Here is a 26,667-nt window from a genome sequence, read left to right on the forward strand (position 1 = left end):
AAGTGGAGTAAATTAGCTGGGAAGCTAAACCCTCAGGAAACAAATTTCAACAAACACTCTGCGGCCTTGCAATATACTTTCCAGAGACTTTTCTGTGATATGCCTTTATTTATTTATCTTACTGGTACCATTGAACAAGTGCTTGAAGCCACTTTTGAGATATATATATATATAGATATAGACATAGATGTAGATATATAGATATATAGATATATGTGTGTGTATATATATATATATATATATATATATATTAATTTCACCTTAGTGGAATTAATACTAATTATATTTCTTTCCACCCGAGTCCCGGTTGTAGACGACTTACCTACTTCCTAGCACCAAACACCCTGCCACACAGCATTTGATGGTAACACATCCGTGTTCAGCGTCAGCATTAATAATTCTGGGTGGAGGCCACGGCCAAATGAAGAAATTGCCTGATCAGGGGACCACAAAGCCCTAATGTGTGAGACAGGCATGACACAATTTTTCTTTCCAAATGAGGCAATACTTTTGCTTTTCAAAATGCGTCTTGCTGAAGAAAATGGCTGCTCAGTCCCATTCACTGGGATAGAGCGTGAGAGATAGTATTTCGGGTGGATTTGTGACTGGGGATGAAACACCACCCCAGTCAGTGGGAAGCGCGAAACATCACTTTCCAGGTCAGGGCTGTTCCAGGCTATTTCTGCGGTCCATTTGCACAGAGGGTAACCAGAGTAATGGGGCGAAGCCAAGGGAGGACGTCCTGGAATTTAATATGAGACATACGTCCAAACACGGGTGTGTCCATCAGAGTGTGAAATGGGCTTATCAGAAAAAAAAAAAAAAAAAAGAAAGAAAGAAAGGAAAAAACTAGCAGACTCATGACATTGCAGAGAAGGTGAGAAGAAAAACCTACTGAACAGAAAGAACAAGCAAATGGGGTGTGTGTTTAGGGGGGCATCGGACCCGGCCCAGGCTGCCGGCTGGAGGGACAGCGTAGATGTTTCACATCCAAGCAGCCGGCTGGTTAGGGCAGAAGAGGTTGATACCCACAGACCTGCTCCTGGATGGGGACCTGCTGGACAATCTTCCTGTGCCTGGAGTCAAGCTTTTTGTTACCTTAAGACCGTGGCTTCCCCAGCTTGGCAGTCAGTGTTCCTCTGAAAGCCTCTTTATATCGTGAGGTAGTGATATAGGGTCACGACCGGGAATTGCGTAGACAGTCATAATGGGTATGGCTCTTATTTCATGGTATTTTGTTTAAAATCTTTTGACTTGCCAGGGCTGCCTGAGCGGCTCAGTTGGTGGAGTGTCAGACTCTTGATTTCGGCTCAGGTCATGATCCCGGGGTCGTAGGATCGAACCCTGAGAAGGGCTTATCTCTGGGTGTGGAGCCTGCTTGAGATTCTCTCTCCCTTTCTCTCTCTCCCTCTACCCCTCTCCCCTGCTCATGCTCTCTCTCTCTTTCTAAAATAAAAAAAAAAAAAAAAAAAAATCTTTTGACTTTCCAAGTAAGTTGCAGAATTGTCATTAATACCCAAACATTTTCCTTTTCTTTAAAGTTTATTTATTTATTTTGAGAGAGACAGAGATAGTGTGAGTGGGGGAGGGGCAGAGGGAGGGAGAGAGAGAGACTCCCAAGCAGGCTCTGCGCTGTCAGCTGCAGAGCCCGACATGAGGCTCGAACTCACAAACTGAGAGATCATGACTTAAGGCCAAAACCAAGAGTTGGACTCTTAACGGACTGAGCCATCCAGGCGCCCCTCAAAACATTTTCCATTAAAGCTATAGTTTATGAAAAGTGCCTAGAAATGCCCCCTGCCGCCTTCCTGAGTCATCTCCTTGGATTTGTTCTTCCCCTGCAGGCAAAGAGATTTATTTCCATAGCAGGGGTTTCCAGTGTCCTGTTTACAGACTTGAGATAATTCTTGCTGGCTTCATGTACTGACCTGCTTTTTAAATAGTCCTGTCACGAAGCTAGGTAGGCAAAGTGATATTTTTATAACAAGGCAAGACTGACTTTCCCCAAAGGGAAAGGACCGTGCTCCACAGAATAGTGAGACCAAATCTCCATTTCTCTTTAAAAGTTCTACCACTGCTTATTTAAAACTGCATGGAATAAGTATCCGAGTCTAGAAGGAGGTGGTGGCTTCCTCCAGGCTCTGACTGGATGGGGTCAGTCTCCGTGTTGATTTCTCTCCCCTCCCTCCTTCCTTCTTTCCTTCCCAAACTTCTCTTCCTCCTCCACTTTTTCCTCTTGCTTTTCCTTTTGGGTCCCCATCTTCTCTTTTCTGTACATTTTTAAAGAAACAACGTACATAAATTGCTTCAAAAAACAAGAAAATGTTTTTATATTTTTTCTTAAAAAAATGTTTTTTTAATGTTTGTTTTTGAGAGAGACAGACAGAGTGTGAGCAGGGGAGAGGTAGAGACAGAGGGAGACACAGAATCAGAGGCAGGTTCCAGGCTCCAAGCTGTCAGCACAGAGCCCGACGTGGGGCTCGAACTCACAAATCGCGCAAGATCATGACCTGAGCCGAAGTTGGTGGCTTAACCCACTGACCCACCCAGGCGACCTTATTTTTATATTTTTTTCTTAAATAAAAAGACATGAATTAAACAGTGCAACCACCCGGTATTATTAGTCTGCAGGAAGAAAGAGGCCGAGATAAGCTGCAAACAACAGAAACACAATTATTTTATTATCATTTTTTTCTTTTTAAAAAAATTTTTTTTAATGTTTTATTTATTTTTGAAGCAGAGAGAGACAGAGCATGAGCAGGGGAGGGGCAGAGAGAGAGGGAGACACAGAATCCGAAGCAGGCTCCAGGCTCTGAGTTGTCAGCACAGAGCCCGACGCGGGGCTCGAACTCACAGACCGCGAAGATCATGACCTGAGCTGAAGTCGGACGCTTAACCGACTGAGCCACCCAGGTGCCCCTCGTTTTTTTTTTTTTTTTCAATAGTGGAGTGACTCAGAGAGGATTGTACTCCCACCAAGTGGGCCAGACAGGATCGGAGTTAGGGTGCCCTGGGGGCGAGGTGTGTCAGAACACTGGCAGGTGAAAGGAATAAAGAAGCCCCTGGGTGGTCTGAGAGGGGTGCCCCCTGGGCCCACCGGCCTTCCTGGTAACCACAGCCATCTCTTGGCTCCCCTGGAGTGGGACTGTGGGCCAAGCGGGAGACCCTGGTCAAAGGGCTCCCCTGGGAGAAGCCCTCTCTGCTAGTGGGATAGTCCTGTCTGCAAACATGGCCTCTCTAACCCCAACCCCCACCCCCACAGTGTGGCCTGAAACGAGGCCGGAAGAAGTCGCCTGTTAGAGTTTTACGGACATGCTGGAGCCTCTCCTCTGGGAGTGTGTTAACCACTGGTCCAGAAGGCTGAGCTCAGTGACCCAATGCCCACACCCCACCTCCCCAGTCTTTCCAGGGAACGGAGAGGGAGGGGCCGCAGGGGGAGGGGTGGCAGAAGGGAAAGGAGGTGCCGGGTGGCTTTAGGAGTTGAAGCGGGCATTGGGGTGGGCGGGGGTCCCTGGGATAACCCTCAGGTACAAAGGAAGTCTAAAGTGGGCTTGACCCAGGCTGGCCTTTGTGAGGGAACGGAAAGAAAGCTGTGTCTTTTTCTCTTTCCTTCTATTCCTGTTACACAAAGTATTCCACTCTCAGCTCCCAGAGTTTGGCTGGTTCTGGCTAGTGCTGTGACACTGTTGGGGAGGGGGCCCAGTAACGTGATGACCCTGTGTGTGTGTGTGTGTGTGTGTGTGTGTGTGTAAACGGTATTATTTTTATTCATGTGAATTACCTTGCTAATCATTTCCCAATCTTTATGGCGATTGATATTATTTTGATATGTCTTCAAAATCCATAAGAATCACGGTCTTGGGTCCCACTTAACACGCAGGAGTGGTAAATTCGATTCACATATGTGGAGTGTCTCCTATAGGCCAAGCACAGTGCCCAGCGTAGGGACTTTGACAACGGACCAAATGGTACCTAGAGCTTAATTAAGACCCAGCGCTAGGAACCAGCACCTTGCCCTTGAACCCAGTCCTGTGCCCACCTCCCCTTCTGCCCTTAGGCCCTGTGTGTTTTACTGGGCGAGAGCGCCCCCAGATTACCCAGACAGCACCACTCGCACGGCCCTGGGAGGCTGTGGCACACAGATGTGGGGGTCAGGGGGCCTCACCCCGGGTCTTCTTGATGTGATTTGTCTAAGCAGCTACTTCCCTGGGCCTTTCTGTCTGTGAAACAACTTCATCTGTGGAATAAATGAATGAATGGGCCCGAGCCCGTCTGCCCGGCCTGCCTCTCTGTGCAGTCTTGAAGTGTAGATGAAACCTTATCTACAAATGCCCCTGTGAGCTGGGAGCTCCTTTGCAAACCCAAAGGGAAAAGAAGAACGGTATTAGAATAGTCAATCTAACACGCTTCTAATTTCTGTGAAACGCACACTGGATTCCTTCCTTGGCATGAAGGCCTTTGTTTCCTCCACCGCAACCACACTCCGTATGACCCACTTAGCCTACCTTGGAAGAGACTCAGTGCGCCAGCGTGGCGCTTCCTCCCGATTTATCCACAGCGGCCTTCCATCCAACGTGCCCTCTTCTTTTTGCTGACCTCTGCCCCTGAGGACGTCTAGCAGGACAGAGGCCTGGGTGTGCCAAACGTGTTCTAGCCTTGGTTAGGAAGATCATACACCCACAAACCTCCGAAGCGAAATGTTATCGAATTGGATAAACGGCCTTTGTGGAGCTTTTCTTTTCCGTTTCATTTCAAGGAGCTGCTGATGTGGTTAACGGGGCAAGTTTTGAGAAGAGTTTTGAGTCCGCATCGAGGGGAAAGGCTTCCTCCTGGCGCGTCCTAGGCGCTTGGGCAGAGTGTGGAATGGGTCAGTGAAAGAGTGAATTAATAAATTAATATTCAGGGATGATTGCCAACAGGCAAGCCCGCGGGATCATGCTGATTTCAGGGTATGGCTGGGGAATCTGATAGAGGGAACCATCTGATGAGTGGTCAACTCGAGCTGTCCTTCCTCCCTAGCCCCTCAAGCGGGTCCTCTTCATGACTTTACAGGAGGAAGTCCCCCTCCTCCCCTGAGGGCATTCTGCACTGGCACCGATGGAGCAAGCCTGACCCATCCCTGATGCTCACCGCAGGGCATGTGGGCTCGGCCCCTCCATGAGGCGCTCAGTCCTGTAACAGACGGAAACTTGAGGCTCACCAAGGTGCCAAGCCGAAGTGATGAGCCTTTTCCAGGTCTGCTGATAATTTGGTTTTAGCACAAACTTGAACACCCAATAGTGAAGACGGTTTCCTCTTTGCTCCAGAAGGCCTCATGTGTAGGAGATGGTAAACCACTTCTCACACGCTGGTACTCCAGCCAAGGTGCTTGGTGCTGGCCAGGCAGGGTCAGCCAGCCACAGAATCTGTCCCGGAGAAGTCGCAGTCGAGCCAGGTATGTGGCAATATGGACAAACAGCCTCTATGGAAGAGGCTCCATGGGATTTGGGATGGTGACCATCAACTTAAGTGGCACTGAAGAAGACATAGTAGGAAGGCAAGAACACTGGCTGGGCCAACAGATGTCTGCCGTCCTCCCCTGACTCCTCATTTACTGTCACCTGCAGAAGTGGACCACCCGTCTGATGGCTTCCGACTCTCTAAATCAGGATACTAAGAGGGACACCCGGGTGGCTCAGTTATTCGAGCGTCCGACTTTGGCTCAAGTCATGATCTTGCGGTCCGTGAGTTCGAGCCCCGCGTCGGGCTCTGTGCTGACAGCTCGGAGCCTGGAGCCTGTTCCGGATTCTGTGTCTCCCTCTCTCTGACCCTCCCCCGTTCATGCTCTGTCTCTCTCTGTCTCAAAAATAAATAAACATTAAGAAAGAAAGAAAGAAAGAAAGAAAGAAAGAAAGAAAGAAAGAAAGAAAGAGAAAGATACTAAGAGTATCTGGCTCAGAAGATTGGGCAAACTTGATCGTTTACACAATGTACCTGGGACACTCCATCGGCAAATGGCAGCTGTCAGCTTCCTTCACCTCATTGTACCAGTCTGTGTCAGCCCTGGGACTCTAGTAGGTCCTGAGCAAGCAAGTTGACTCTTGCTACCTGACAAACTGTATCCATCCACCATTTGTGAATCCACGAGGCAGAGTCTCACCAGTGCCCACTCTGTACCAAACACTGTCCCGGGAGGGGACTCAGGGAAGCCCTGCTTTCCTGCCCCAAGAGCCTGAAGGAGCCAATCTTGACATCTGGGACCTTGCAACTATGCCAGGGAGGCCTGAAGCATGAGGCCTCTGGGTTGCCCGGTGACAAGGTCCATCCTCCCAGGGAGAGGTAGAAGGAGGTGCCTTTCAACCCACAGAGTGACATTTGAACTTCTGTTAAGTGTGGGGGGTGGTAGCACCGAGAGAGAGAACGGCCTGGACCATCTGCACCAACTCCTGAGTCCCAGCGGCCAGCGGGGGCCAGACTGTGGTCACCCCCAACGGGAGGCACATAAAAGGGTTGGGGAAGCCATGTCCCAAGAATTGAGGTGAGTCTGGGTTTGAGGACAGGAGTTACTCTTCACTCATTGCTGGCAAGAAGCAAACAGACCATCGGGACACCTATGATGTTGTGCTTCTAAATGAGTCCAAACGGAAAACGACAATGGATTCCGAATTACTTCTTGGAAATAAATTGTGGGTAAATACCATTTGCTTGAAGCCTGGAAACCCTAGTTTCCTTTGGTTTGTGTTTTTAAATGCTTTGACGATGTGGTTTGCTTCTCTCCAAGAAAAAAAAAAAGAGAGAGAGAAAAGTAAATAAAGGCTGACAACCGAGTGAGATCACAGCCAAGAATTCTAAGAGCCCACAGTCACCTGGGGCACGACGGTTGGCAACAGGGGACAGAAATTCAATATGGATGTGAGATCCATTCCAAAGGCATCAAACCCAACACCGAGATGAAGAAAATATACATTTCATGATGGGGCCCACATTGCCATCCTTCTAAGGGGAAATGTAAATGAGGATGTTTTTAGGGATTATTTCCACTTTGTCACCAAACTGAGATGTTGTCCTTGTTCCCTGCCAAGGGAGGATTGTGGCTGTTGTTCTCGGGAAGCAGTGGGGCTCATCCCCTAGCAACAGGCAGCAGCAGAGAGAAGGCTTTACAAGCAGTGTCGCCTAATAAACGCAGTGGGAACAGTGTCAACAACAAAGACAGCCACGGAGGGAGGGACACTGGAGGCAGAGCATGAGGCCGGAAGGGAGTATGCCTCCAGCCGTAGGCAGGTGGGAAGGAGGTCTCTATGAGGTGGGAAGCCCCTCTGATTTGCTGAAATGGAAGATTCCACATTTTATTTTGCAGGCGAGCTAGGATGGCCGTTCTGAATTAGTTCCATCGGAAGTGCTTTAGTGCTGTATTGTAACTTTTTTTTTCTTTTTTTCCTTTTTTTTTTTAATTTTTTTTTTTAACCTTTTATTTATTTTTGAGACAGGGAGAGACAGAGCATGAACAGGGGAAGGTCAGAGAGAGGGAGACACAGAATCTGAAACAGGCTCCAGGCTCTGAGCGGTCAGCACAGAGCCCGACGCGGGGCTCGAACTCACGGACCGTGAGATCATGACCTGAGCCGAAGTCGGCCGCTCAACCGACTGAGCCACCCAGGTGCCCTCTTTTTTTTTTCTTAATGCATCCTACTCAAAACCAATCCATAAAGCAAATTTGCTGATCAGCTGTCCCTGGGACCTCTGTGTGCTAGCTCAGAAGCTCATTCTGGTATTCAGAGGAACTTGTCAAACGGGGCCCTTTAGAATCTAGAAGCAGGTCTCCCCGGCGCTTGGGGGAGAGTGAAACTTCTTCATTCTAGCCTTCCTCGGAGACTGGCTTTGCTGGTCTTCACGCACCCGTTTTTGTAACTTCTCAAATGAATGTCACAGCACAGGCAAGGAGAAGAAGGCTCTTAAATAAAGTCCAGGTGTTTGGGGTTTATAGAAGAAATCAAGGTTGCTATTTTCCACGAATGAGATGGTTGCCGAGCAGGTAACAGGTTGCAATGGTTATTGTCCTCTGCCTGTTCCCCGGGCCCCTTCGCTGCTTCCTTTTCTAACTGCTCTGTCAGAACCCGGGTGGGGATTTCCTCTGGCCTGGCTCTCCTGGGCTTGAACGGCAACCTATATAGGCAGATTTCAATGCTACGTTTTTTTAATCGTTTCATTTTATTTTTATCCTAAGTGTACTGCTGCATTTTTTTTTTTTTTAAACAAAATGATTAACAATGAAAGAGTTTGGTTTGGAGAGAAGCCTTTACAGAAAACAAACTATAGAAAGTAATTCACGAGGAGTGCAGTATATAAAAAAAAATTTTTTTTTCTGTAACCTTTTAAAAACAACGTTACCAGCTGTGCTATCACAAGACTGCCCTTGACCTCCACAATGTGAATTAAGGCAGAAGGGTCGTAAGCAGCAGAGTTCCTATCTGACTGTACATTTTTGTCACCTATATCAACAACCATTTCCCTTTCTGTTTGAGAGATCTATGAGATCCCCTGCACGAGGTTCTGTGGTTCAGGGCTGGTGGTGGCTGCAGGGTAGCGATTTCACTCGGGTCTGCGACAGCTTGTCTTAAGCTTCATTGGTCTTAGAGCTTAATTTCCGCTCCCAACAAATCGGGCAAAATGGAAAGTGGCTTTTGGAAAAGAGTGGGTGAGCGACCGATCCATGCACCAGACGTCCTTCTGGAGAGAGACGGTGGTGATTCACTTACCCATCTCTGAAGAAAATAGGTAGCATTACTACTTCTTGGTTGCTAAACCAACAGACAAAAAACTATGGACCCATGTTCCTGGCTGAAGATAGGACGTTTATCCAGGATCTTTTATTGTTCCTTTGATAGGACTTCTATCGAGACAGTTTTAATCGTGGTGAAACGTTTGGTGTCGCTCTGGGTTTTCCTCCTTGTCGTGAACAATTTGAGGCGTGAAGTGAAGGAAAGCCCGTCTTATCAGAATGTTCTTTCCAAGACAAGTCTCGGCGAAGAAGCAGGCTAAAGAGTTCGGACTCTTCTCTATTTCAGGCAACACCGTGCTTATCAATAACTCCCCCTGGGTGCTCTGTTCACTGTGGCTTGCTCGGCTCTGTCACCATCCCTGTGACGAGGTGTGAAAGTGGGCTTATATTCCACTTGTCACCCAGGGGCTCCACTTTCTGTTTAGTAGATCTTCGGTAAGGAAGTGAGAAGACATGAGGAGATCTGTATTCAGTAAATAAGAGTTAAGTCTTTTCAGATTTCTGGGCTGGAATTTAACAAAACAAGGTCTGCTCACCAAAGTGGTTACATCTAAACTAAGTATAGACTGGAGATAAATCTGACAACCCCTGACATCTTTAAATGTCAAATCCACCGCCCATCACAGATGACATCGTACCTAATGATCGAACTCCCTTTAAAATATACTCATGTAAATACATTTTTGTGAAACCACAAGCTGTTTCTCTCAGTTTTGTTTTCAGCTGGCTTTGATAAAGAGAGTGATTGGCATCCTACAGTTAATTAAACAGCTTTCAAGCCACCATCAATGAAAAGTTTTAGGTTCAGAAATATACTAGGCTCTTCCTAGTCCAAGAGTTTCCACAGTGCTTTTTAATTGTGCTAACAGACCCTGTCAGAGGAGAATTACTTAGCTCTAGCCTGGGTTTACAACCCAAATTATCCTGTTCTTGTCGGTCTGATCTGTCTTTGTTCACTCACTGTATCACTAGCATGATGGCTTCGGTTGACACTAACAAGAAACGCGATTCCTGTGTCTGTGTTCACTTCGATACAACAGTGTTTAATACATTACACAGTCCTTATTCTTGTACACATTTCATTTTGTGACTAGAAAGCTACTTGTTTTCTCTTTGTGGAAAACAGAAAATCAAATGAGAGAGACTCATTTCCAGGTCAAGAATTCTGAGTAACCAGGTTTCTCTCCTCCTTGTCTGTCTGAATTCTTTTCTCTTTTTCTTTTTTTTTCTTTTTCTTTCTTTCTTTCTTTTTTTTTTTTTTTTTTTTTTTTTTTTTTTACCCAGTAGCAGTTATTTGTAGATTCTGGAAAACTATTACTTGCTTTCAAAATAAATAAATAAAAAGCCTGGTCTTCCGATTTTACAGTTGAACCTTCCCTAACCCTTAAAGCCAGGTTACTTTACCAAAATTGTCATCAGTTCATACATGATGGATTGGCTTCAAGTAGAAAGGGATATCTAGCAAATTGGGGGGAAAACTCTATTTTACTTCCGCTCAGGACTGTCTCTGAGTATAACAATGGTATTTGAAAATCTTGCCGTTCACAAAGGCATTTTGTGAAAAGAAAAGCTAGCTAGTTGCCCATGAAGTAATTATGCTGAAGACAATTTTTAATATGGAAGCGTTCACGTTTTGGTTCATAAACTCGTAAAGAAAAAACAGTGGGGAATTTCTTTTTAATGCTTCGAACATTTCTTCAGTGAAAGCTCTTCTACTGTGCCCCTCGGCTCTTAAGAAATTCCCGGGTTACAGATACAATTGAGGGCGAACTCGAATCTGTTCCGTGAGCACGGCCTTTTTAGTTGTGGTAAAACAGAGTTAAAATGACACCCGTTTTGAAGAAAGTGCTTCAAGATCATGTCATGTTTCACTCTTTCCAGATGACTAAAATCATCATCATTTCCCAAGTCTTACCTCGGGGGAAGGGGACATGTGTGGTTTAAAAGAGTGGGCAAGTATTAGTTAAGGTCAGGCTTTTTCTGAATGTGAGCCTTCGATGGTGCTGGGTAAGGGCAAGGGCAGATCTTCTAGGGTAAAATACTCATACAGAAAAATCTCTTAAAGTAACAAATTCAGGTGGTTACCATAGTCTTCTCTATTCCCTGTCATCATGCACTGTAGTGTTCATTCAAGGCTTTTTGGTTTGTGTGTTTTTAAATGCTCTTGTCTTGCCTAAGTCAGGATTGGAACACAAAAGCATGAAGTGTAAAGTCTGAATCACATGTTTCAGGTCTGGAATTAAACGGCATAACCCATGACCTTGAATAGAAGATGTCATTACATGAATACTGTCACCGGGTCACGCTCACCAAAAGCAATGTCTACCTCTCCCCAAGAGCGTTTGAAACTGACCACAAATGTGTCCAGTGATTTTAAATCCCCCCCTGCTAAGCTTTCTGTCAGTCAGCGTAGATTTTCAGTGTCCTTCCTGAGTTTTGTCATTTCTTTCTTTTTAGTTCTTTTTACTGTTTGTTTGCTGGTCTATGATTTATGAAGAAATCCACTTTCAGAAGAAATAATGACTTACTCTCTGTGGGTGTTTCCTTTCTTTACTACCTGAAGAATTTTCGAGTATGAATAGATTACAAGAAAACAGACCTGTGCAAAGAAGGTAGAGGAAAAATATGAACTAACTTTTCAATTGTTTGAAATGAGGGGGATACTGGGCTGAATCTACTGGTGTTTTTCAAATTGTTCCTCAAGTTAATTAGCCAAAGCACAGAGTAGCAAGCATTTCTTTCTAATATAGATGTTAAAAACAGCTTAGCTTTTCTAAATATAAATAGCAAAGACTAATGCTCTTAGTATTGCCTGAAAAATTTAGAAATGTCTGCAGGCTGTTGTGAACAATTGTGTCTTTATGGAGAGTTGTTTGGGCTTTTTAGAAACTCATTAATTTGATTGTAAGCGTCTGAGTGTTATCAGGAAAAGAAGCTTTAGAAAATGGTTTCAGAATGTGTCATTTTCTCCTTGGTTTAATCTGAGATGGTGTGTGGGCATGCTGGTATTTTAAAAGGCTAAAAATGGTGTATAATTGCTATGCCTTCAAATATGAGGTAGGGCTGCAAACAGAGAAGTTTTCTTCAATCGTCTCTCTCTGACATTCTGCTTGTCTTCCAAGTAGTAATTCTTGGATTTTTAGCAAGGATTCTTTCATTCTTTTTTCATTTTCAATTTGTTGTTACAATTCAGCAAGAACAAAATTTAAAAAAAAAAAACACAACAAACCATGTCAGCTTTCTATCGTTTTGATCTTAATATTTAATGTTTCATAAAATTAAAACCCTGTGTTTTCATGTTAACTAGTTTCATTATTATTTTTTTTTTTTTTGTGAAATGATTTGCGGTATAAGACTGCCATTTGGTTTCAATATTAATCTATAAGATGAACTACGTGGGTGTCATTTATTTTCAGTAGTAAATAACTGCTTCACGGGTTATTTTACCTTAGCATAATTCCACTGATTCCTCTGGGCTTTTGGTCTGCGTGGTCAAATAATATTTGATGTGTGTGTGTCTGTAAAATAAAAATGACATGCTGCCTCATTACAAGCAAGTTCATGGTGTAATGGTGACCAGAATTGGGGAATGTCATGTAGTTGGTTTCAAAATCCAAGCAGTGGATTATTCATTAATTATTCTTTTTTCCAGGAAAAGTCTGATTTGGTTGTTGCAAATGTGGATTTACTAGAATTCTTTTTTTTTTTTTTTATAAATCATTTATGTGTGTGTGTCATTTTAACCTTAAAAGGGGTTAATTTAGCAAGAATAGATACCTTTTCTGTTTGTATTGTGGCTTGTTCAATTTCTCATAAACTGTATTTGGTAGCTAAAATGTTGAAAGCAGTTTGGGAACAAAATGTCTGCTTAAACCATGACAAAATTGGCCACAATTTGCCGATTGGGCTGATAACAAAAGCCAGCAACACAAAATAGGTAGAAAAACAGTTTGTTCGGTGATGTGAGACCACTGAAGGTCTTTATGCATGTTATTTTTTTTTCATTCTGGTGTTTATGTTGCGCTGGAAGACAAGTTTTTGCTCTCACCCATAGATTTTGATTAACCATTTCATCTGGTGGATTTCTTTTAAAACTCCAGAAAACAAAGCTGTTCACCTGGGCTCTGAGACACATCTGAGTTGAAATCCAGCTTTGCCCCTAAACCCCACGTCTCATTCAGGCTCCACCTGCTTGTAAATGTCTCAAAGCTCACAATTTGATCTTTTAAAGCAGTCCTGAAATGCCATTGTTTCAGGTTTTCACCATTGACTTGTATGGCTCTCACTAACTTTTTTGCAAGTGTCAAAGAAAAATTACAGTTTGCAGTTTAAAAAAGAGTTCTCTCCCCGAGCATGCAGTTGAGAAAAACGCCAACAATTAAATGTACACATCGACTCTCCTGTAGCTTCACAGACTGTGCAAACATAATCAGGGTTTTAACGCGAGACAATACATTTTTTCAAGCGATAGAAAAAGACAACGGCACCCTCTCTCCTCTCCGTTGTTTTGACTTCTCCTGCCATGCCTGCGTGTGTGTGTGTGTGTGTGTGTGCGCGCGCGTGTGTGTGATGGTCTTATTTTTCTGTCTTAAAAATCAGATACTCCAGGGCAATAATTAGGATGAGGCTTATGTTTCTACTTATCTAATCTTTGTTTTCACAAATAAATACAAATAACTCAAACTGAAACTTGATGGCTTTGGTGATAATAAAATAGCAGCCACGGGGAAATTTTCTTCATTTTAATGTTCTTTCACAACCCACATTCAGTTTCGGTAGGAAAATTATTAACCTTTCAACAGCCTGCTAAGACATAGGCTCCTAATACACTCTGGAGGATGATTTGCAGGTTTTGGTTCTATTTTGAGACTTGGTTGTACAGTTTTTTCTTTTTCTTTCTTTCTGTCTTTCTTTCTGTCTTTCTTTTTCTTTTTTCTTTCCTTTTTTTTTTTTTTTAAGACCAAGGGCTTTCTTTGACAGCGATAGCAATGACTTGAAATCCTTTCGATTGGTATCTTTTCAGCGCGTGCATATTTTACAGTGTTCGTATTTATATTTGATCACGGGCAGAGGGAGGGCTCCTATTTCCTGTTCTCCTGCTGTCTGAGGCTGTGAAAGAGGAAATGTTCTGTAGCCTCACCGGTTTTCCTCATTCTAATCCTTGGGTGGACACTGTGAGTCCCGTGTCCCCATTTTTCAAAATCCAGCTGAGCCGTATTTCGGAGAGGGCCAGTGGCTCTGTGTTAAGCATCTGGCTTGACTCCTGCCTGCCTTGGGTGGCCTCACGTCAGTGTCCGTCACTCCAGAGCAGGTCAGGCCCGTCTGGCCTTGCGGTCCTGAAGGTCTGCGTAGCCGCCAGCTTGCATGGAAGGCTCAGCACGGGGGTTTCTCCCTGGCTGACTGCTGTTTGGTTTACACCTCTGGTAGGGGCGTGCGGGGAGGTGATCATGATCTGGTAACTCCTGTGTCTTCACCCGAAATGCACAGCGGGGCAGAACGTGGGACAGGAGAGGCACTGGGTGCGTGGGGTGATCTCAAATGGCAGTTTCCATTTTAGGTGTCTTCTCCAAGTCTGGCTGGGACGGCCACACCTGCAGAGAGGGCCCTGAATGGGACGTGCCCTACGTCTGGCGAGGCTGGGCCTCGTGACTCATAGTCCCCTTCTCTGTTCCATCTCCCCCACCCTTGCAAATCCCCGGCCTCCCCAGTGCCCTACCCTACCTGTTCCCACCACCCCGACGAGGCGGACGGTGGAAGCTGAGGAACATCTTGTTATCTGTGCGCACCTCCCTCTCTGCCACTTTCAGTGTCTTCCTCCTCCTCCTCTTTCTTCTTCTTTTCATACTTCCTGTATGGGGTTAGTGTTTTTCTTTCTTAATATTAAACAAACTATGTTTTTAATGTTTTGGGGGGGGGGCGTGACCAGGGGCACCTGGTCACGTTGCCGCCTACCTGCCCGGTCGTGGGCTTCTGCTGGTGCCAGGTGTCGGTGCGAGCAGAGCTCTGAAGCCCAGTGGGTTTTGCCCCCACCGCTCCTCCCAGGGTAGCAGTAAGGAGGGTCAAGCTGGTGAAAACATTATCCTCCTCAGGGAAAACATACTGAGAGCGAATGAAAGGAGGGCCACGGTGGGGCAGGGGGCCTGCAGCTTGGCTGAGAGAGCAATGTGATGACTTGGGGGGGGGGAGGGTAATCACTGGTACAGGTTTAGTATCCCAAAGGGCTCAGCCTATGCCAGGCAGATGAGCAGTACCCAAAAAAGGAGATCGAGGGGCACATCGTACCCACCTTCCTCCCCAGGTCACTCCAAGAACTTGTTGAAAGTCTCAAATAGCCTCTGAGTTGCTGGCTCTTTCCTGCCACCGTGGGGATCTCAGGAGAGAACCATCCGGTGAAGAACTTGCGAACAGTTGACTAAACGGAGAATGTCAGTACATGGCCAATGTGCAGTCACCCGCGGTCACTAGGGACCAAGCCCATGTCTCCTTATCCAAGAGCATCGCTAGGTCTTCTGAACATCAGTCACCACTGGGGATTCTTAGGTGTGTGTCTGAACCACCCTGAGACATCCCTGGGCCCCACTGCCAAAGTTTCCAATCTAGAAGTTCCGGGAAAGGGCTTGCAGATTTGCATTTCTAACAAATTCTCAGGTGATGTGATGCCGCTCGTCCAAAGACGCGTGTTGAGAAACACTGGTTAGGGCCATGGGCCGTGGGTGATGGGAATACCTAAAAGGCCAATGTCTGATGGACCTGTTGGCTGTTTCCATTTTCCCTCCAGCGCCAAGTCCCTTCGTGTGCTCGGCACTGCCTCTACGATAAACCCAGTCCTTCAGAGTTTTGCCTCTCTTCGTAACTAGAGAGCAAGTTTACCCGTAGTTTTGGACTTTCACGGCGTCAACCAGACTACAGGTCTGCTAAAATGGTTTTGAGGTTTAGTTCTTTGAAAAGTGGGTTTTATCTCAAGGGTAGTGAAAGTGGCCAAGGCGAGGGGGTGGGGTGGCAGGACTGGACCAGGAAATAATCCAGTGAGGGCCACCCTTGGGTTGCCCAACACTCTTGTCTCCATTTCCATCTTCAGTACAGATGGAGGGAGGCATTTAATAGGCACCTCTCTGTACCGAAAGATGGGCAAACTTCCAAGATCCATGGGGGAATGAGCTGATTGAATCACCTGTGAGCTCCTGTTCAGCCCGGAAAGGGGGCCGAACATCTTGATCGGGATGCGAGGTGGGAAGGTGGTTGGCACCATTTCACCAGCTACTTGCAGAACTCCCTGTTGTCTTCCAGGTGGGAGGGAGGAGCCTAGTAGCGCCAACCTGAGAGGGCCGATGCCACGCTTAAGGGAGGGCACACGTCTGAAACTGTGTCTGACATATGGGATGTGCCCGATAAACGGTGGCCAAGAGGACCTGGGTGTGTTCTGGGGCAGCCCGGGGATAGGCTCGTGCTCTGCTAACAGGGGTTTTGAGGGACACGGAGTCTTTTCTGAACCACGTGTAGGTCTGTAATGATGCGTGGAACACTTTGCAAAAACTGCTTCTCAGGGGACATCCCCTCAGGAAAGGCTCTCGGTCTGCTCAGAGTTACGTGGCTTTGGCTCTAGAAATGGGAGCCCCCTTCAGAAACCAGGGAAGGGGGGCCCCTCAAGCGTGGGTTTCTCCCTCCCCTGCCCTGACATGTCTGGCAGCCCAGAAGCCTAATAATTTACACAAGGGACCCGTATCACTTATCTCCGAAGTTAATCTGTGATCGTTTTTGGCTGTGGCCTCGCAGTTTTAACTTTCTGAGAAACGAAAACAGTGCAGTCCCAAGAGCTGGACACCTTGGTGTTGTTGAATACACTCTATCCTCCTGGGCAGCTGTTTCGAAATCTCAAAAAGTTGGCTCCCAACCCTGTCAGACTCCACCATGAGTCAGCACGAACAGGATGTGAGTGCCTGGCCTGTCATTTTCCCAAGCGTTGACAAAGACTCTGGTGCAGAACAGGCTCAAGTGTGTGTTCTGTACATGGGTGGCTGGGGGCTCTGGCTTGGCCTTTCAGCGGTGAGACATTGACAGCACCATGGATGTTACAGCAAACTGAAGTCTCTGGCTTTGCTCCCCCGCCCCCGTGCCCCGGTCCTTACTGCCTGGGAAAGAGGCTTGGGTGAAACCATCCAGTGAACCATCTGGTCTGGGGGTGGATGTCTGAGCTACTGTTTTCTTCCCCCTTCTCAGTTTCCCATGCCTGGAGCCTTTCCTCTGCTATTAGGAACGGAAAGGGAAGGATCCGGGAGCTAGCTCAGGGAACATCCAGAAGGTCGCCTGGGCTCCATTTCGGGTCCAAGACGAGGGCTTGTATTTGCAGTGTGATGTTTGTGACCCCGGGGCCATGCCTCAGATCTGAAGGAAAGTGAAGTTGGGCGCGCAGGGGGAGACCTACTGGGGGGCCCTTCAATACTAGAGATGTAATTCAGCCAGACTGGGAGTGAGCACAGGAAGAACATGTGACCTTTGGGACTGTCCAATGTGAGGCTGGTGGTTTCCACCAACTATCAGTGGATGCTGGCATGTGGGAAGCCACATGTGTGACTGGCTCTTAATTAGGGGCAGATCTTTTAAAGTTCCTGAATGGGCTCTCCTAGGTTGTTTTTTGAATGGTAACTACATAGCAGGCCAACATGGAGCCATTATGGATTTTACTTATCCATGCAAGAGCTCCTGAACAAGCTAGCTCTGAATTTAGGGACTAGGTAGGAAGGATCCACATCTCGGTCCCAGTAGGGTCCCTTCCAGTCTGATCTTAGGACAGTTGCCAACTTCCTCCCTTCGGGTGCCTGTAAAATGAAGGTTGAGCACGTGATCCTTAAAGCCCTGCCACGTCTCACTCTGTGATTTTGGTCAAGGTCTGCATGGTTGGATGTCTGTTACTAAAGTCTGCCCGGGCTGTCATACTTTGGTGTTTCATCCCTCAGAAGTGGGGTAACTGGAGGACAGCACAAGTTCCTAAGCCATCTCTCTATCTCAACGGCGACACTAGAGGACCCAGGTTTTCCCTTGCACCCTTCTCCCTGGCTGACACATTTCTTCGCTCCTATTTTCCCTTTGCCCGCCCAGGAAGGCACTGCATAAGAAATCTTGGGGTCAGTTTCCAGACGTTAAGCCACAATAGAAAATGCCAGCTCATAGGACACAAATCAGGAAGCTGGTTTTCCCAACAGATTCATCTGGGCAACGCTCTTCCCAGAATGTCAGATACCACAGAGCCAGATTTATCACCTTTCAGAAAGCCCGGTGTTTCACTGCCACTGGCAAATGGGGCCCTTGACAAAAAACAAAACAAAACAAAGCAAAACAACAATAACAAAAACCCTCAGGCTGCAGGAGTTGATGTGAATCAGCTAACGCATTTGCACAGAAGGTTAGGGGAAAGGTAGAAGGAACAACAATACAGAGTTTCCAGAAATAAATGCAGACTATCACAAGTGCCACGCGAGTGTTGGGAACAGCAGGGACGATGAGTGTTAAGGGGAGCTTGAAACTCTGCCAACTCAGTAGAACTCTGCCGGCAAAGGCTCCAAAGTCTCCTTGTGCAAAAAGGGTTTGGGAAGCACACAATGAATGAATTTCAACAGTTTTCTTTATTTCCTAACTTCTCAGCGTCTTTTGTATGCTACTGTGCATTGTGAATGAATCTCTAGGGGGAGGATGGAGTTTTTCCAAAATCGGGCACCCCTTTCCTCCCTTTTTACAGAGAATTTTGCGCCATTAACAAAGGTCCGGAAATGGGAAGGGGCAGGGGCAGCTGGTTTTCCTGGGAGACTCAGGGCTGCATCTTGGGCAGGTTGCACATGGAGGGGACGGCAAACCCAAGGAAGCTCTGAGTAGACAGGCAGAGCCCGTATCTTCTCTGCCCATCAGCAAGCAGTGCCCGGTCAGAGAATATGTCTGCAAAAGCACAGACCGGTGTGGATTTGACCTCCCTCCCATGGCAGTTCTGTCTCCTGCCTTCTCTTCCTCCCCTGGAATGTCTGAGCCACAGATTTAAACGCAAAGCTGGCTTGCAGGGCCATGATCTTTGGGGGAGGGGACATCATCTATATTCCTGCATTGACCTGTCCCTCTGCCTGCCTTTGGAAGGATCCTTTCACTTGTTTGGGAACTGAGAATAAGCTTCCGCAAACAACCTGCTGCTTGGGAGCCAAACCATACTGGTCTCAAGTGGCAAAGTGGTTTCAATTAGAACCTCTGTCCTTAGAGCTGTCTCAGCCCTCTGCTGTCCTCAGGGCTTTTGTATGGTCAGGGGCCCCTTCTCCCTCCACCTCATTGAGACTCCTTGGTGCCAGTCACTCCATTTGCGATGTTTTGGTGCACCTGGGAGGCTAACTCTCTTGGGATGGAAAGAGGACAGGGGACCAGACGTTCAGCCTCCATATTCCTTGTCCCTCCTCACTGGGCTGCAATTCCCTGGTGACCTCTCTCACGTCTCTTTGGACCCTTGAGGAGTGCTGCTCGGTGTAGCACCTGGGCAAACACTGAGCAAATACCAGACTTGTCCTGAAAGTCCTGTGTGACCCTTTAACAAGGCCAACAGGAGCACGTAGGGGAAGAGCCTCAATGTGCCCCAGCAGTAGACCCTGACCCAGAAGGTCAGAACTAACTTCAGCTTTCAGTAAACAGGTAGTGGGCTTCTGGGAACATCTGCCTTTTCTGTCTCTTGTGAATTATTTTTAAACGAACGCCCTGCTGCCCACCCGCCCCCCCCCCCCATCATCACCGCCCGCAATGTTCGTTGATTATCGCTGTTTGAATAGGTGGTGATAAATTTGATTCCCCAGCTCACTGTGGCATTTATGATCTGTCTTTCCCTTTTCGGTTTCCATGTACTGGAGTGACTGTCTCTCAATGCGGTTGGCAGTGACCTGTGTTTTTCATGCATGTTTTTGTTTCAGAATAACTGGGAGGTGAAACAAGAAGCTCTATGACGCAGTTGATCGAAAATGACACAGACACAGAAAAGTCAGGACTCGGCCCCCTCCAGTGCCTCCACCTGCTGCCCACGGCCAGAGTGCAGGTGAAGGGTTTCCCTTGGGGCTTGATCCTAACTAAACCCCGGAAGACGTTTGGAACTCTTTTTCCACACCTACTCTAATCGTGGCCTGTTAATGATCACACTCAAATCATCACTAACTTTGAGCTTTCTACTGGAAAGCTCTGTCTTCTCAGCTGCCTCCTTTTCTTCCCCCGCGCATCAGTCACCCTCGTTCCACGAGGTTTCTTGGGCTCATACTGTTATGGCATGTTCTAGAGTTGAGTTGGATGGGACCCACTCTGTCCCTCCCCCTTCCCAGCACTTACCAATATCAACAGTTATGCTGTTTGTTCACTCATTAATTGGCCGTGTACCTCTCTACCTGCCTTCCAAATTTCAGTTCAATAAAGGAAGATTCTAGTCTGTCTCATTGCCCAGTCTGTCCTCAGCACCTGGCGCTCTGCTCAATAATTATGTGTTGACTGGATCCATCATCTTATCACTTCTCACACTGACTCTGTGATATTGAGTTGCCCAGTATTCTAACCACTGTTTGGCGGATGAGGAAATTGTGAATCCATTTACCTCTGGTGATCTAAGGGGGTAAATGGAGTGGCCAAGGTGGGGACACAGGCTTTCTGTCAGTATACTGGGCGGCAGGAAAGGTTGATCATAAACTCTCTATTACCTGGATAATCAGATTCTCACCTGAAACCAAGTTTTGCCTTGCAAATCAATGTCCTTAGGTTAAATCTCATTTGCTTATGTTCCTGGAAGATTAAAGGCAACCATGTAGCAGAGGGATGTGTCCTCAGTGGGGAGTCTGGAGTATGGGGCCCTTGTCCTCGCTCTGCAAGCTGTTGCCTGGGTGAATCATCTAACTTCTCTAGGTGCTACTTTCCTCGGCAGAACACCAAGAAGACCAGATGATCCCAAAGATCCCACCCTGCCCTGAGGTTCCTTTCCCTTCTCTGCCAGATCTGTTTTTCAGAGTCTAGAACTCTGAGGAGGCAGTGCAGAAAGGTATCGTGGGGAAACACAGGCAAAGCCCCTGAGAATACACAGAGCCCAAGCCCAGTTGTGGGTTTATGGACGTGCCCCATGGGGTGCTCACACATACCGAAACCCCTTTAGACACATCCCTGTCCTGGTATATTTCGTTCTCAAGAACAACAGGAGGAGAAAAAATAAATTGAACGCACAATTCTAGGGGGATGGGGCAATGGTTCTGAACCCTGGCCAGACGTCAGAATTACCCAGGAGTTTTCAAAAATCCAAATGTCCAGGCTCCAAATGCCCAGGTAATTCTGTCATGTAGCCAAGGTGAAGAACGGTTGATCTGGGGCCAAGTTGCCCAATATGGCTAGTAGCCACGAGCCACATGTATCTCCTGAAAACTTAAAACGTGGCTGTGTGACTGAGGAGCTACATTTGTAATTCCTTTTTATTTTAGTTAATTTAAATGTAAACATCCACATGGGGCTGTGCTTGTTGCATTGGAAAGCACAGATCTAGAACACATGTATCATCACAGAAAGTTCTACCAGACAGCTCTGTCTGGGTGAACTCTGAGGCCTATAACCACCAAGTGAAATTACACTGAATGAAAGGGAAGTTTAAGGTAATTATCTCAGTCTGTTAATTTGACTAGGGCCTGCTCTCCTGTCTTGGGCCTGCAATATATTTTTCATCCACCTCTTGAGCCCGGGCTTGGGCAGCAGCAAGAACGACACGCTTTCAAAGCAGTGCATGGTAGGATCCGGAAGAATTTACAATACCTACAAAGGTCCAAGGCTCTGACTCAAGTCATTTGGCATTGACTCTGGCTATTCCTTCAGTTTGCATCTTTGAAGCCCCAGCTCTGGAAAGGGAGCTGTCTGAGTGATTGTTTCATTACCAGAATGTAGGACAGTGGGAAGCAGGCCTTCCAGGAAGAACTTTTGGAAAAGCAGATTGCCAAGGGGTGGGGGGGGTGGGGAGGGTTGGAGTGCTGCAGGAGTTTGGAGTTCTGTAGGAATTCAGGCTTTGAGATGGGCTCACTGAGGCCACTCAGCCAGCTCAGCCAGTTTGGGGTTACAGCTGGAGAAGCAGAAGCCAGAGCTGAATCATTTTCTGCTTATCACTCAGAGACTGTCAGAGTTTTTTTTCTTTTTTTGGAGGGAAAGCACCTTACAACAAATAATAATACTATTTTGAATTTCGAAGCTTTCCCTTTTTCAAAGCACTTTACCACCTCTGACTTATTTTGTCCTCACAACAAGGCCATAACCTAAGTAGGGAAAGGGTTTTTACTGCCTGTCTAACACCCTGAGCAAAAGCTCAATATTGTGGAAAGAATTAAATAGTAAAAGCGGAGACTCTGAGGCATTATTTTGTCCTCTCTGGTCACACTCAAGCACGTAGCAGCATAGCTAGAACCAAACATACCTGAATGTTGCACTCTTACAGGGGATTGTGTTTTTCAAAAGGACATAGGCTTCACATTTGTTCTGTCTCATTTCACCCTAGCTTTCTAACTCCTGCGAGTTGATGGTTGGAGGCCATTTTTTCCTCAGAGGTTTGTGTGACTGGCAAATGTGATAAATACACCTTCAGTGTCTCCCCACCCTCACCCCCAAGTTAGTTTTAAAGTGGAGTGTGGGACAGAACAGAGGACAGGGCCCCTGTGGGTCTCCATGGGAATAGCTCTGCTTCCCTCCAAAGGACAGAACTGGAGCGAAAAAAAAAAAAAAAAAAAAGAAGCCATAGACCGACACGGCCACCTTGGAGCCTTCAACTCTCTCTACGTGTAGAGCTGCCGAGAATCGTTTCAAACCTCACTTGCCAGTGGGGAGAAAACACCCAAGAGTCTGTGTTGAGATCGAGTGGGTGGCCTAGCCAGGATGGCCATCTCCAGCAGCGGGCATGGGAGTAGAGGTAGCAGGACCGAGGTAATGCCATGGTCTGACCTCTTTGGGAAGGTTGTCCCAGCTACTGTGAATTCTCCTGGTCATTCCATCATCTGGCCCATCTTTGGTATCTTATGTACCTAGGATACGATGAGAGGTTTTCAGATGCTTTACTGAAAGCAAGACGCACTTTCTGGGGCATTCCCCTAATCGACTGTTCTGGTGAAGCTCGTCAAAACAGGAAATGAGGTTAGCATGGAATGACTTTCTCTTAGAGAACTCGTGGTGCCTCTTAAAGACCACCACTTTCTTCCCAAATGCTTGTGAACTTTGTCTGATGCCTCTTCTGGGTTTGTCCGGAAACTGGAGTGAGTCTGCTCTTCTGTAGTTTTTAGAACCCGTTCCTTCGGAAAATGGCGGTGATACTTGCTCGTTCCCAGCCTTCCAGCCCCTCTCCCTTGCACCTCAGTATCTCGAAGATGTCTGCAAGTTGCTCTGGAGTTAGAGGTGCGCATCCTTCAAGCCCAGCAAGAACGTGGCTCCGTGCACGTGCCCTTGGCTGAGGTGGTCACACGGGGGCTTTAGGGAGTTCCCTCCTCATGCTGCTTGGCCCCCATGCTCCCTTTTCATCAGATGTGCCAGTAAGAGAAAGGAATCCAGTGGATGAAAACTTAGTGAAAACAATCCACTTTCTTGCCCTGCTCCACGTGTGGGCATCTGGCTCAGAAAGGCACTGTAGTTGAAACAGCTGTGCCCAGCTTCCTTCACGTGAATCCCCACGCAGGGTTCTTTGACTCAGTTTTCAAAAGCAGTGAGGGTTTCATAGCCTGGGCGAGCGGCAACATGCTTATCTCTGCTGAGGCTTTCTGACAAATGGCTTGACCTCAAATTTCTAGATTTACATGTCTTTTTGTTAACACTGAGCTCCTTTCGAGTCACATTTGCTTTTACCCAGTAGAAGGGAGTCAACCTGGAGAACGTCTGGCCTTGAGTCACAGGCGTCCACGGAGGACTGATGTCTCCAAACAGGAGAAGTGGATTACCTCCTGGAGGTCTGCCTATGCATTATGCTCTCACTTCTGTAATCATGGGTCTGCCTCCCTTTTAACATGACGTAGCAGGACCTCAAAAGCCACTCTGGGTCCCCATGATGAGTGGGACATGCTCTCCTTTAACCTGGGGTCCCTGCCTCACTTTTTCCAGGTCTACAACAGGTACCGCCTTTTCAGGGACGGTCACTTAAGTAGTTGGATGAATAAACGTGCACCTAGAACAATCCCAGCTACCACCTGAGGCTTTCATTTGTTCGGGACACAACTTTTGGTGGTTCACACATTACAGTTAGCTCTTGAACCACATGGGGGTTGGGAGCACCAACGCCCCACACAGTTGAAAATCTGCCTATAGCTTTTGATCCCCCCAAAGCTCAACTACTAATGGCCTGCTATTGACCGGAAGGCTTACCAACAACAAACGGTTGATTCACACATACTTTATTTGTTATATGTATTATTTTTATTAGGCAGTAAGCCATATTAAGCAAATTACAAAGAAGGGAAAATACATCACAGTGCTGTACTGTAAAACATCCAGGTATAAGTGGGTCTGCTCAGTTCAAACCCATGTTGTTCAAGGGTCTGCTGTATTTCCAGGCCTCATCACAGGCCCCAGAGATGGCATTATTATCCTTTTGTTTCAGTTAAGAAAACTGAGTTTCGGGGCACCTGGGTGGCTCCGTCGGTTAAGCGTCCGACTCCTGATTTTGGCTCAGGTCATGATCTCACGGTCGGGTGTGTGAGTTCAAGCCCTGCATCGGGTTCTGCACTGACAGTGCAGAGCCTGCTTGGGATTCTCTTCCTCTCCCTCTCTCTGCCCCTCCTCTGCTCATGCTCTCTCCCTCTCTCTCTCAAAATAAGTAAATAAAACATTAAAAAAAAAAAAAAAAAAGGAGTGTGACTGGTAAGTGACAGAGGAAAGATAGCTAAACATAACTGAAAACAGAAGGCAATCAAAAGTCCAAGGGTCCCTGCCGAGTCCTGGGCACCCCCTCCGCTGAGCAGAACTTCAGGCCCCCGCAGCAGCTACCTGAGCCTTTTCCTTCCTCCCTCAACACTGGCAGCCATGTTGGTCTTGCCTCCTGCCCTCTTAGCAGAGGGTCTTTGGCAGGGCGGGGCGGGGGGGTGGGGGGCAGGATGTGGATACACTTTGGTTCTGCAAACTGCCCACTACTCCAAGTGTGGTTGGAAGGTCAAAAAAGGCAGAGGTCCCGCCCTGGCCCCTGGCATCAGAATCTGCCTTCTCACCAGATCCCAGAAGACCCGTGAGCACAACTGCTAGAGCTCAGCTCTCTGGGCCTCTTGAGGTCAGAGCTCTGTGGTAACACCTTCTACCTCCAGAGCCCAACGTGTGCCTGCCTTACGTAGGTGGTGAGGAAATGTTGGTAAAGTGAATTTGGTCTTTATTCTTCTGAGAAGCTAGTTGGGGAATTTGGGGGGAATCAGTCAGAGACTCTCTGGGGTCCCAGGCAGGCCCCCACCCCTCAGCAAACAGTGAGGCTGTTTGAGAGTCAAGGGGACGGAGAAGGGTATTTGGGCTAAGAAACCATAAAAAGAGTTACATCAGTAGAAGGGGTTGCTGCTGCTGTTTGAGGAAGAAAAGCAAAAAGGAGGGAAATGTGGCATCCAAAACAGGGTCCCGCCTGCAGCCCTTAACCATTCTTACTCCATTATTTTTATCTTTGGAACCTCTAGAGGCGGAAGAACACAGCCCTGTAATCGGTCACTGTCTTTAGGTTACCTTCCGTCCATCTGCTGTTTTCTTTCCTCCAGAAGTTACTTTACCGACCGTAACTCCCCCACACTCCTGTCATCTCTTTGAGAAGGAAAAGCTATTTGGCGGTTCATCGCCGGTTCTGGCATGGCTGCCTTACCACGAGCACAGTCAACAACGGGAGCTTGAGCATGAGCGTGTGCGCGTGCATGCGTGTGTGTGTGTGGGGGGGGGGGGGGGGTGACCGTGGGTGTCGGTAGTGCGCGAGCACCTGTGTACGTGCCGCGGGGTGCGTGGTGGGTGTCTGTGCGTGGGTGGAGGGGGCGTGGGGGCGGGCGTGTTGTGTATACCGTGGGAGTCCCTGCTGTGCGCAGGCGGGTGGGTAAGCGGGTTATCTGGGATGTGTGCGGGTTGTGGGTGGGTGTGTTTGTGCGCGGCACGGGTGTTGAGCACACCCCTTATTGGGGGGCTCTCTTCAGAGTCCCGCAGAACTCCTCATGGCACCACCCGAAGAGGAGGCAGCACCTCAGGAAGGATGTACCCGGGACAGGATCACCTGAACAGAGGCCCCATCTTCCTGCCCTCCTCGCTGACCTAGGGCCAGTCGAGGGGCGCATCGGCCTCCAAGTGTCGTGTCTGGTGTCCGTGCTGGAGGACAGCTGAGTTCCTTTCCCAGCACTACCTCTCCTGCTGGCACCCACAGCAATGCCTTTTCTTGCACAGGCAGCCAAGGCCAACCATGGATCTACTGGGCTGCAATATGCTGACATAGATCCAACCACGGATCTACTGGGCTACTGGGATCTACGGGGCTGCAATATGCTGGCAACAGATGAGGGTGACCCACCCGGTCCCCGAGCAGCTGGTGCCCGGTCTGCTGTCCGCATGGCCCCTGCCCCAGCCCTCACGTGCGGTCCCTCGGCAACAGCACTGCTCCTGTTAGGTAAAGGCTACCTCACTTTCCTTGACACGTCTCTTCCGAAGACAGTCATGGCCCCTGAAGGCATGGCCAGTGCTGGGGCCTTTCCTTTAGGGTTGGAACAATGGAGACCCCATTAATTACAAGACTCAGGCAGACACGCCCCCAGTTCTGGTCTGCCTGGTCCCTGGCAAGCTGTGGGATCTCTGAGCTTTGGTTTCCAACTTCACCCTGTCAACTAGGAGGCTGTTTGCAGTAATGCATGAAAGCATAATGTACAGATTCAGTTATGGTGGCTGTGATCATTATTATTTTCATTTGT

At 47.5% G+C, this 26,667-nt stretch overlaps 1 long non-coding RNA gene across 5 annotated transcripts in view; it reads left to right on the forward strand.

The window, feature by feature from the left end:
- Nucleotides 1–26,667, forward strand: part of LOC102956089 — a 156,493-nt gene that overhangs the window by 44,545 nt on the left and 85,281 nt on the right. For all 5 annotated transcript variants that reach the window (XR_001510306.2, XR_006215889.1, XR_006215890.1 and 2 more), the window contains exon 2: nt 19,690–19,811. This is a non-coding gene — a long non-coding RNA (uncharacterized LOC102956089). The remainder of the gene's footprint in view (nt 1–19,689; nt 19,812–26,667) is intronic.

The sequence above is a fragment of the Panthera tigris genome, chromosome A3 (genome assembly GCF_018350195.1).
Source record: "Panthera tigris isolate Pti1 chromosome A3, P.tigris_Pti1_mat1.1, whole genome shotgun sequence".
Classification (NCBI taxonomy): Eukaryota; Metazoa; Chordata; class Mammalia; order Carnivora; family Felidae; genus Panthera; species Panthera tigris.